The sequence below is a fragment of the Zosterops lateralis genome (assembly GCF_965231275.1).
Source record: "Zosterops lateralis genome assembly, chromosome: 15".
In the NCBI taxonomy this organism is placed as follows: Eukaryota; Metazoa; Chordata; class Aves; order Passeriformes; family Zosteropidae; genus Zosterops; species Zosterops lateralis.
In genome coordinates, this window is record NC_139775.1 from 10008264 (window position 1) to 10019328 (window position 11065).

General features: G+C 38.5%; 1 long non-coding RNA gene across 1 annotated transcript; it reads left to right on the top strand.

The window, feature by feature from the left end:
* The first annotated feature begins 3733 nt into the window (after positions 1-3733).
* LOC310915575 lies at positions 3734-5082 on the top strand. The gene is made up of 3 exons (XR_014591183.1): positions 3734-3839; positions 4189-4418; positions 4684-5082. It is a non-coding gene; the product is annotated as an uncharacterized lncRNA (long non-coding RNA).
* Positions 5083-11065: the final 5983 nt, after the last annotated feature.

The following is an 11065-nucleotide window of genomic DNA, read 5'->3' on the forward strand; positions in this document are numbered from 1 at the left end:
TAATTGTTTTTAAATCTGAGAAAGAGATTAATGTAATTGAGACATGGCTGTACTGAGGAACATTCTCACAGCATAACACTGTTACTGGCAAACTTGTTAAATGAGTTCTAAAAGTCTCATTTCTCAGGGTTCAGGATTATGTACATGCAGGAAAATTACAGAGTATAATAACCCAAAATGTTAAAATGTTTATGGAAAGTGCTAGAATGTTCTAAAATATAGTTAATGTAAGTGCAAGTTATCCACTACCCTGTGATCAGGTGAAGGTAGTGATCTTAAGAGAAGTGTAAGAGTAGATTTACTGCTGACTTAATAGCTGAAAAGCTGTATTTTTGAAGTAATAATAGTTCCATTAAATTTTTTTTATTTAGTAAGAACAGTTATTTTTCCTGAGAAATGAAAAAAGCATGGCACCTACTTTGGTCATATTTATATATACTTTGCATTTAGCTGTTGTGAACCAATGCAGTGTTGCTGCTGATGAGTACAGAAGTATTGGGGTCTGTAGGTGTCTAAGCAAAGTCCTAAAAAATGCCTACAGCATTAAGCATGTGGCATTTAAGCAATAGGACATACTTGTTGCCTCACTGAATTAATGAACTAATAAAGAATGGTGAAAGAAATTATTTTCCCATTGTTAGAGATGGGTAGGGAGGCAGGATGTTTTGCTTAAGGCACTTTATGATGGCTGTAGCAGAGGTGGGAAGCAGGAATTTGATGTTTTGCATCCCAACTTAAGCCTCAGATTGGGTTCTTTTGTGGCACTGTCTCCCGGAGGAAAATAAGGAAAGAAGCACGTGCCTTACTGTGAGGGTATAGAATAATTAGAACTGAAGAGCTGCTTCCCAGCAGTTAAGTCAAATGACTGTGTTTACTTGTTGCTATACTTGGTAAATGTCTCTGAATTATCCCACATCTTCTTAAACGTTGGATTGGGACACAGGTTCTGCCTGGAATATATCCTTCACAAGTGTATGTTCCTTCAGATACTGAATGTCCACATAATACATAACTTCTTTATCATTGTTGTCTTAATAAAAATACCAAACCAAACAGCCTTAATTATCTGAGTATTTGTTTGGAAACATTGAGTGCCTTTGTTCCCATTTTTGGAGGTTTGGCTGGGTTTCCTCACTTTCATGTCCTTTCATCTTCTCTTAGTTCCTTTTCACAACCAATGCTTCCTGTTTACCAATGTTTTCTTCAGCTCATGTTGTTGGAGATGTTGTCTCAAAGCGTACAACAGTTATAAAGCAAAGTTTGGAGAGACAAGCTCCATTTGGAAGATTAGAAAACATTCTGCTAAGCCATTTTATAGTATTTTGCAATGTACATGTATTATCTCAAATCCAGTTCTAGCATAGACAACAAAATCCAACTTTAAAACTATACCAGCCTATAGCATAGCTTGAAATGTCTCTGGCAATAGTAAGTCTCTGAGTAGCACAATATGTCCCAAGAGAATTTTGGGGATCACATCTGTAGCGTTGTCCTTTCCACGCCCTTTGGCAGCAATGTTACTCTGTCCATGCTGCAAAAACACCGTGTAGTGTGTCACTGCACATAACAGTTTTGTGCTGGAAAGGTTGTTATTACAGAAATGTTCTTGAAACTGCTACAATGTCTGCAGAGGACCTGAATTCCTCCTACAGTTCTCCTCTCTCTTCCTTCTAGTTTTGTTTTTTTCCTGATCACCATTCTCCCCTCTGCTCCTTTGGTACAACAGCTGCTAGCACAGAGTCCACTGTGTCCATACAATCACCCAGGCAAGTAACAAGATTGCAAGAATGTCCTCAGAGTACCAGGTATTTACTGATGCAGTTCTGTCCATTTTTATGGCATGGAAATATATTGCCTGTTTCTCAGCAAAGGCACACACTGGAGATTCAGGGGAAGGACTCTATAAATAACTTCCAGCTTGCTTAGCTCTTAGCTTCTGACAGTCATCTCTGCCTTCCAGAAGATCTGCACTCTCTAAGTCGAGTTCTACATTTGGCATTTGCATCCAGAAAAAGACTCATGGCCTGCTTCTTGTGGAACCCAGGGCTACTTCTTATTTTTATATCTTGAGAAAAAAAAGACTTGGCAATGTAATGTGTGCAGGCTTCTAAAACAAAATTTGAAGTCTCCTTCCTGTGGAAGGATATTTGACTTGCTTTCTTTATAACAGGTTACATCAACTTGGATTCTTGAAATGGCTGATATAATGACCAGAATCATGGGATAGAGTGACCTCTCAGCACATTTGTGGGTGATACGAAATTGGGGGGAGTGGCTGATATACTGGAAGGCAGGGCTGCTACTCAGACAGACCTAGTCAGACTGGAAAAATGAGCTCTTGGGGACCTCATGAAGTTCAGCAAAGGCAAATGCAAAGCCCTGCAAGTGGGTTGGCATAACCCCCCAGGTGGACAGGCTGGGATCTGACTGGGTAGAGAACAGCTTTGTAGAAAAGGAGCTGAGGGTTGTGATGGACAAGCTGAATGTGAGCCAACCATGTGCTCTTGGAGCTCATGTGCCCAGCTACAAACTGGGCTGAGTACCACTGAGAAGTTTGGAGGGAACTGATTCTTCCCCTCTGTCTGACAGCACATGTGGAGCTCTGTGTCTCATTTTAAGAAAGCCACTGACACACTAAAGCAAGGCTACCAAACTGCTCAGGCAGCTGCAGTTCATGACATACAAGAAGATGAGAGCTGAATTTGTTCAGGTTTAAAGAAGATGGTGAGTGGAGATCATTGTGCTGTGAAGCACTTTGTAATGCAAGGGTGTAGAAGAAATGCAGCCACATTTGTCCCAGAGGTGCTCAAGAAGCAATGAGCACAACCTACTGCAATTCAATATAGGAAACAATTTTGGGGTTTTTTTTAAGGATCGAATACTGAAACAATTTGCCCTGAAAGGCTATGGCAACTCCATCCTTTGAGATATACATAACTCAATTGAACATGACTGAAAGCAACCTGCTTTAATGGGACCTGCCATGAGGAGAAAGTTGGACTACAAAACTTGCAGAAGTCTCTTGCCACCTACATGATTCCAATATTGTGATGTGATAGCAGACACCTTCAAATTAGCAGTTCCACCCTGCCAGGGAAGGAGACTCCAGTATCACTTCCTTTTGCCTAAAGGTTTTTATGGAACCATGGCCTGTAGGCAGGGAAGGCAGTAAGCCTGTTCTGCAATAATAAATTAATTGATAATATTTTTTTCCATATATCACCAAACAAAATATGCAAATGCACTGGGGAAATCATCTGTACTGAATTCAAAGAGACTTGAGATTTTGCCTGCTTTTAGTATCTAGACAGCTTTGTCACAAAGAGAAGCAGTGCCCTTTACATACTTTCCTACCATTTTAACTCACTGTTATGAAATCCCATTTCTATGCCTTAGTCCTTGTCAACCATTTCTGAATCTTCTTCCTGTTCTATTTTTACTGAGACTGGGGGGAGGCTGCAGAATTGAATGCAGTATCCAGGGTGGAGACAGAATATGGATTTATAGAGACTGTGGACTATATTTCATTTAAGAGAGAAGAAAAAGAATTTCACAGTTTTGTGTAACTTTTACCATGTCTACTGGCTTTTCATTGTCTCTAAATGTTTTAAATTGCTTGAAAATAAAATGAAGATTTTTTTGTTACCTGTTTATTTGTTCACCTCTTAGCTGTTTTGTTCTTCATTCTGTCAACAGTAAACAGACCTATTGGTCTGGTCTGCTTGTCTTGTAGCTTTTTTTCAGGACTTGTCTTTCTTGTGCTCCCTCAGCTGTGCAGTTTTATGGCAACTGAACCCATCAGGATAAAAGCCCTAAGTAATGTGTCCATCAAAGGAAAGGTGAGTAGAATGTGGCCCTTGATTGTTCCAGACTAATCTCCACAAGAGCCCTCTGTCTTTAACACCATCCAGACTGCTTTGGGAACTGGGAAGTTACTGAATTTATTGTTGAGAGTCAAAAAAATCCCTGAAAACACTGAGGGGTAGGGAACGCAGGGATTAGCTAGAGAATTTAGGAGTAGGAAAAAAAGTGAGTATAAGAAAACTTGCATCCTAAGACATGTAAGATCAAAAAGATGCTAAACAGTGCTAAAGAACTGAGTATGTGTCACTTGTCAAGTAGGTTCTGAATCTCTGCTCTCCAAGTCTCTGTGGGATGGTCTCCCACTTTTATTCTTTGCTTTTGCAGAGTGGTTGGGATGAGGAGTAATTGAACCAGAGAACTGTCAGCACTACATCATTATTTGTTACACCTGAAATAAACCAAATACTTCAAATCAGCAAAAAGATGCAAGAATCATTTGCTGAGAGCAGGCACAGAGTGCCAGTGCACAACGGGAAGGCTGATGTTCAATAAAATGTTGTTTAGGCACCAGCAGCCTGTTTGATTTTCAGAGAGAAGAGAGGACTCAGTAGAAGGTAAGAATTTAAATGCATTCTCAAATCTGGGTTAACATGACAAACATTATGTTTTATATGTAGACTTATTTTCCACGGCATTGGAAGGCAACAAAATGTCATGGGTACTATACAATAGAAACAATTTAGAACAATTTATATAACATATAATTACAAAGAGTTAAGCTTATGCTTCTTTGGAGTATCAATTACTGTCTTAAGAATACATTTTCCTAAAACTAAGAAAGATTTTATAGTTCTATAGACTTTATGTTTCCTTTAAAAGGGTCAGTTATGGACAAAAGAAAACGTATTCATGACACTTATGAGCAGAAGACTCTTAGACTCATTGCCACAAACAGCTAAGGAAACAGTGGAGTGTCAAGGAAGCTGCTGAATTGAAGTCTCATCACCTTGTACATGTGACAGTGCTCAGGGAAGATGATATTGAACTCTTGTAGAGTTCAACGAATCTTCAAAGATTAAATAGAACTGTTTCATAATTTCCATAGTACAGATTGAAAACCAGCACACCAATGGGTTTGGCAGTCTTCAGACTTTGTAATTATTTTTGATTTTATTTTAATACAAGGAGGATGATCATTGGGTGACAAGATTCCCCAGAGTGGCTGTAGAGTTTCCCTCACTGGAGATATTCCAGGACCAGCTGGATGCAATCCTGTGCCATGTGCTCTGGGATGACTCTGCTTGAGCAGGGGAGTTATACTGGACAGCCCACTGCAGTCCCCTCCAACCTTACTCTTCTGTGATTCTCTGACCTGATCCAAATACATAAACTGCTTCCTTGGTTTAATAAAAACAAATTCCTCATGGTGATACTATATTTACAGAATTTCATCATGAGCCATCTAGAAAAACTCTTACCTACAGATCCTGTGACTAATAAAGCTCATACCATCCTAAACAAGTAGAGCTGTATTCTTTAAAATAACATGTATGAAGACCATTGTTCCGACGCATAAAGGAGGAAAGGTTTGAATTGCATATGAAATGCCATCATACAATAAAGAGACCAAATGGCATGAACTACCCCATTTGTACCAGCAGTCATGGAACCACCATTCTCTTTGCATTTACTCTACAGAACAAGAGAGTTTGCTGTACTTTCTGTACCAGGCCTTGCTAACTGGCATCAGGATGTGCAAGACAAAAAGGAAAAAATGGAATGAGGGACCAGTCCCAGTAAAGCTTTAAAATGAATAGTTTTATCTTCAGCTGTTAGAGGTGTAAATTTTACTAAACAGATTTAAATTCTTATGAATACTTATATCAGAATACATATATGTAGCATCCAGTCAAGGGTGATCTCCCACCAGCAGTCAAAAAGTGACTGGGAACAAAATAAAGTAGTTCATTTCTCTGACTTTGTTGGTAGCTTTCTAGTTTCAAATCTAGTTTATAGTTTTCACTGATTAGCCTTTTAAATAAACAGTCATTTTCCCAAATAGCCATATTACAGTCTTCATTAAAGTCTTTCAGATCGTAGGTACGAAATATATTTTTACCTTTTCAGGGTGTAAACCAGCACATTTTAATTGTGTCTCAGTTACTTCACCAAAAGTATCTTCACCTAAATTATGCTGAGTGATAAAAACTTTGTCTAGCTTCTTTTTGTGACTATGATACCCCCAAACTATGGTGACCATATTCAGACTACCTTTTAAAATAAACAGCTTGTGTGTACTTGACATTTTTACTTCACAGAGCAAAACAGTTCTGCATACATGGAGTATTCTGAATTTTGTGTGTCTGCACATAGGATCTGCATACTGAAACTTAATGGTGATTTGATGCTGCTGTGAGACTCACAACCATCTAATTTCCTAATTCTGTTTGCAATTCTTTAATGCCACATTAATGTTTTAATGTTCCTCTAGTTATCTCCCCTCTCAGAAAGAAGAAACAATAAACCCTTATTAGTTTATGCACCATGTAATCCCTAGGAAGGATTTGCCTGGGACAGATAATCTTCATTTGTGTTGAAGTCTTATTTAGAATGGAGGGTCAACTTAATTACATAAGCAGGCCTAATTTTTATTCTGTAAAATACTAGATTGAATTTTTGTTTAGATTGGTTCTTTCTGACAGCCACAAAAAAAAAAACCTGTATAGTTTTTATCAAAAAATTCAATGGCCAACACTGCACATCACTCTTCCAAATGCATGGACATTCATGGATAATTGTGTGCAGAGATGCTGCCAAACATCTGTTTTCTTCCCATCAACTGGGCTTTTTCATTTACTTATTTTTGTTGAAGCACCACATAGTTTGTCTATGGATGTGTGCAAACATGTTTTGCATATTCAAACAATAAAATAGAATTCAAACATAAAGCAATGTAAAGTAGTTAATTCTCTGTAATGATTTCACTCCTGTTCCTAGGAGAGGGAATACATTCTGAGATCTAAATAATACAAGCAGTAAATGATCACTTCTTTCATGTAAGGAGAGAAACGTTTTCTACCATAGCACATATATTGCATCCCCCCCTTCAGTTTTCTGTAATCTGCATAGTTAGCTGATTACTGCACAACTGGAAGGACTGGAATTAGGTGGGTCCCTTTATGATTATTATGATAGCAAGTTGAAGGAAGAGGAGGAGCTGCAGCAGTTCTAATTTTACTTGAAATACTGGACTTAGAGACCTATGTGAGAACACCAAGCATCACCATCCCCTGGAGGAGGGCTGACCTCAAAACAAGCGTCACTGCTTACTGCTGTGCTGCTGCTTTCAAGTTTTTGGTCTTTGAATTTTGTTTTTCATCACTTTGTTCTGGCCTCTGCCCACCATCTTTTTATCTTTGGCTTCTTATGTCACTTTTCATTTGTTCAAGGAGCTGAAGGTCAGATCATCTCATCTGACTTGTATGCCATAGGCCCTGAAATTCCTTGTACCAGCCCAAGTAATTTCTCTTTGAGCAAGGCATATTTTTTACCTGCTTAAAGCATATAATTAAATTCGGAGTCACACAACATTAGAAGATAAAGAACTTCCTGTTCTGTTATCAGAAGAACATCTTGTAAGGGGCCTGTGTCTGGAAAAAGGCTGAATGGAGCAGGCACCAGAGGTAGAGACAGGACAACCTAATTAGGGAAGGATTTATTTAAAACTGATCGACTTACAGTAAAATGGGACTATAGATACTTGGAGTGTGTCATATTTTTATAATAAAAACGAAATTCAATAAATACAATTTTTTTTATCCTCTCAGAAAAAAGGTGGGCTGTTAACTGAAATATTTGTTTTAAGCAATAATTTGGACCTTTGAGAAAAGGAAAGAATTGTACAAAGTTCAATACTAAAATGTTTCAACTGAAAGTCAGAGAAGGTTTAGTCTTCAGAAAATATAAAATATAAACAGCATTTGTTACAGGTTAGGTTCTGACCTCAGTCAAACCAGTACATACCTAAAAGGTAAGAAAATGTATAAAAATTATCTAATACCTGAGATTCAGCAGTTTACAGAAGAAAATATATTTTTTAAATAAATAAATAATCACAGTTACCTAAGTCCCATTTTACAAATTTAAGTAGTGAGACTCAGGATAACTGAAGCTCTCTACAAAGTCAATGGCAAGCTGCAAATTCGAAGAGCCCAGCTGCTTGTTATTTTCTGTGCTAGTGCTGCTTATTGATCAAGAATAACAATGTTGTGGTTTTAAAGAAAGGCTGACATGCCCAGGCTACATGAATGTAAAAAACCCTCAGAAGGCAGGCAACATTTCCTTTTAAAATAACTTCTAACAATGCTTTAGTATAATTATACATGCTCCAGACTGAGGTTTGGAAGAATGTTAACTCTCCTGTCAATTAAAAACCTCCTTTTGTATGCAGCCAATGGGTGGGGTGCCACATTTGAGAGTGCAGCACTCAAGTCAAAACCTCAACCATCCAAGGTTTGTTTTGAGCCTTACAGCACACAAACTCAAACCTCAAATTTTGTGAAAGCTTCTGTTGTCAGAAACACAAAACAATGGATTTATGAAACAGATTTCAAAAGCATGTAAAAAGTGAAAAGTTGATTAGAATGAAGTATGATACAGCAGGACTCTGCCTATTGTAGCAACTTCAACCTTAGTGGCAGCGCAATTCTGTTGCAATTGCAATTGTTTCCTAAAAACATTACTCCATGTATCTATGTCCTCCCTTGCGATAGCTGTGTGGACTAAGACTCTGTGACAGGTCTTGCTGCTCCATCAGTGCCATTATTTGTATTGGCTGCGGTGAACTGCACGTTCTTCCGGATTCTCTTCCACACTTCAGAATTAGAACGCTGTGAAGCCGAGTCACTGTTAGGCCACAGTCATGGAACTCTCATCACTTCTGATATTGCCTGTTTGTAAGAGTGATCTGTATGTACTGGGATGCCTCCAATCCAGCTGACAGCTGCAGTTATGTCAGCACTACTAAATTAGGCAGTGCTAAAACAGTAATTCATACTTGCTTCCCAAAAGCCTTGAGCAGTGTGCTTACTAGGGAATACTGACTCTTTCAAGGAAGAAGACAATGTGCTAACCTTATGCTTAGATGTATTAATTTCTTTAGAAAAATTCTCTGAGGAATCACTAGTTTCCAAGCATTGTGTTGCTCATATGGCAAATCAATTTTAGCCCGAGATTTTATAATTTTAGAGTCACATTGGTTTGAATGCAGGACAGAAGGAGGCAATGCACAATTCTTTATGGAAAATACTTCCCTAGGGTGTCTATGGCAGCATTCACAGGGTCATGGAATGGTGTGGGTTGGAAGAAACCTTAAAGATTATCTAGTTCCAGCCCCCTCTGTCACACACTCCACTAGCACAGGTGGCTTTAGGGATGCACTCAAAGAATTCTCATGCTTTCTTGCTCTACTTGTATGATTTCCTTAAAATGCTAGTTTGACAAACAATAATTAAAATCCTCTTTACCCTTTTTGTATTTTAAAACACTTACTTGCCCAAGAAAAGTCAAGAATTGAAATGAAGATTGCCAGGAAGGAATGAAAGGTGAATTCTACAAAGAAATTTTATCTGGAAAAACATAAGTGTTTTAGGAGGGTGGGAAGACTCTTCTCTCCTCTGCCCTCTGAAGAAGATGCGTTTTGAATCCTGTATTTTGGTAATGATTGTAAAGAAAAAAAAAATAAAAAAACTCTTATCAGTTTGATGCTCAGCAACATAAAACCAGAAGTAAGTACATTGAATGGGTCAGCTAACTTCATTCTCCTTGTGCTTCTGCAGAGGTATTTTCTTTGAAAGACCCTAGTCAAGTCTGGCCACTCCTTATTTAAAGTTTTATTTAAAATCAGAATTAATTAGTGTACATAAAAATTGGTTAGTTTTGTTACATGGCTTTTGTTTCACTACATTCCAGGAGACATTATTAATTTTTTTTTCAGTATTTTCTGCAACATGAAGCAGAATGATAGAAAACAAAAAGCAAACATTACTGTTAGGGACCTGAAACTCCAATTGCTTGCAAAGTGTCAGAGGTGAAGGTGAAGAATTCCTTAAGTATGTTTTTATACTCAGACAACTTGAAGATACTTTTCCAATTTTACTAGTGCTCATAAACCTGAGTTTTGGAGGACTCCTTGACCTTTTGGAATAAGTATGACAGTTAAGATAAGCTGATGAATAACTGCTTATCCTGTTTGCAGGAATTAGGGTGTTGGTCTATAACTGAGCATCATGGTGGCTTCTCTATAGAGGGCCTGAGCTTCCTCCATAGTACATGGAGAGAGTTGAGAATTCATAAGAGCCAATATGATCATTGGGGAATTTCTGTTTTAGGCCTGTGGATATGGTTAAGCAAGGCAGAGAGGTGTAACATTTAGCCCCTTTGATCTAAAACTGCAGGGAATCACTCAGTGCTGATGTGTTAATAGCTTTCAGGATATGAGAGAAACAGTTTAGAGGCTTTGAAGATGTTTAACCTACTTAGCTCACCTACGAAAAGGATAATCTGATTGCCAGCTTCCAGAGGATTGTAAGCAACCCTTAGCAGTCTCCTGCAAAACTTGCTTCAGAGAGATCATTCCTGCTCAGAGCAATCTAACTCACCAAGTGTGTGATTTAGCACTTCATTGGGGCTCAAAACCGAGCCAAACTGATAATCCTCATGCACTGTGCTTTGGTTCATTTGATAGAGCTGTCTCAGAGCATGGGACTCCTTTGGGGAATAAGACAGGAAGGTGTGCTCCAACCATGACGTTCAATATTCCGAAGTTAACCCCTGAAATGTGCATTGAGGCTGAGCATTCAACAGCCACACAACATTTGCTTTATGAAAGGGCTTCATTTGGATGAGTCTGCTTGCACACAGGCATGAGCATGTGCAAAGCCAGCAGCACCAGCACACATCTTCCTCTCTGGTCTCTTGGACAGCTTGTACTAAATATACACTCCTGAAAGGCACACTAATTTGCCTTTGACATCACCAAGAGATTGAGATCTTATAGATCTTGGCAAAGCTAAAAAACAAAGAAAGGTTTATTCTGGCAGGAAACTCCCTGTGGAGAGAGGTATTCCTCAGTTCTGCTGTGTCACCTGGCAAAGCACATTCTTTACCTGAATTAGACAACAAACCATTGTTTCCCCCTCCCCCATCTTCTTTGTGGGCAGATTTAAACCTCATATATAACCTGTGATAGAAAAGAGATGAA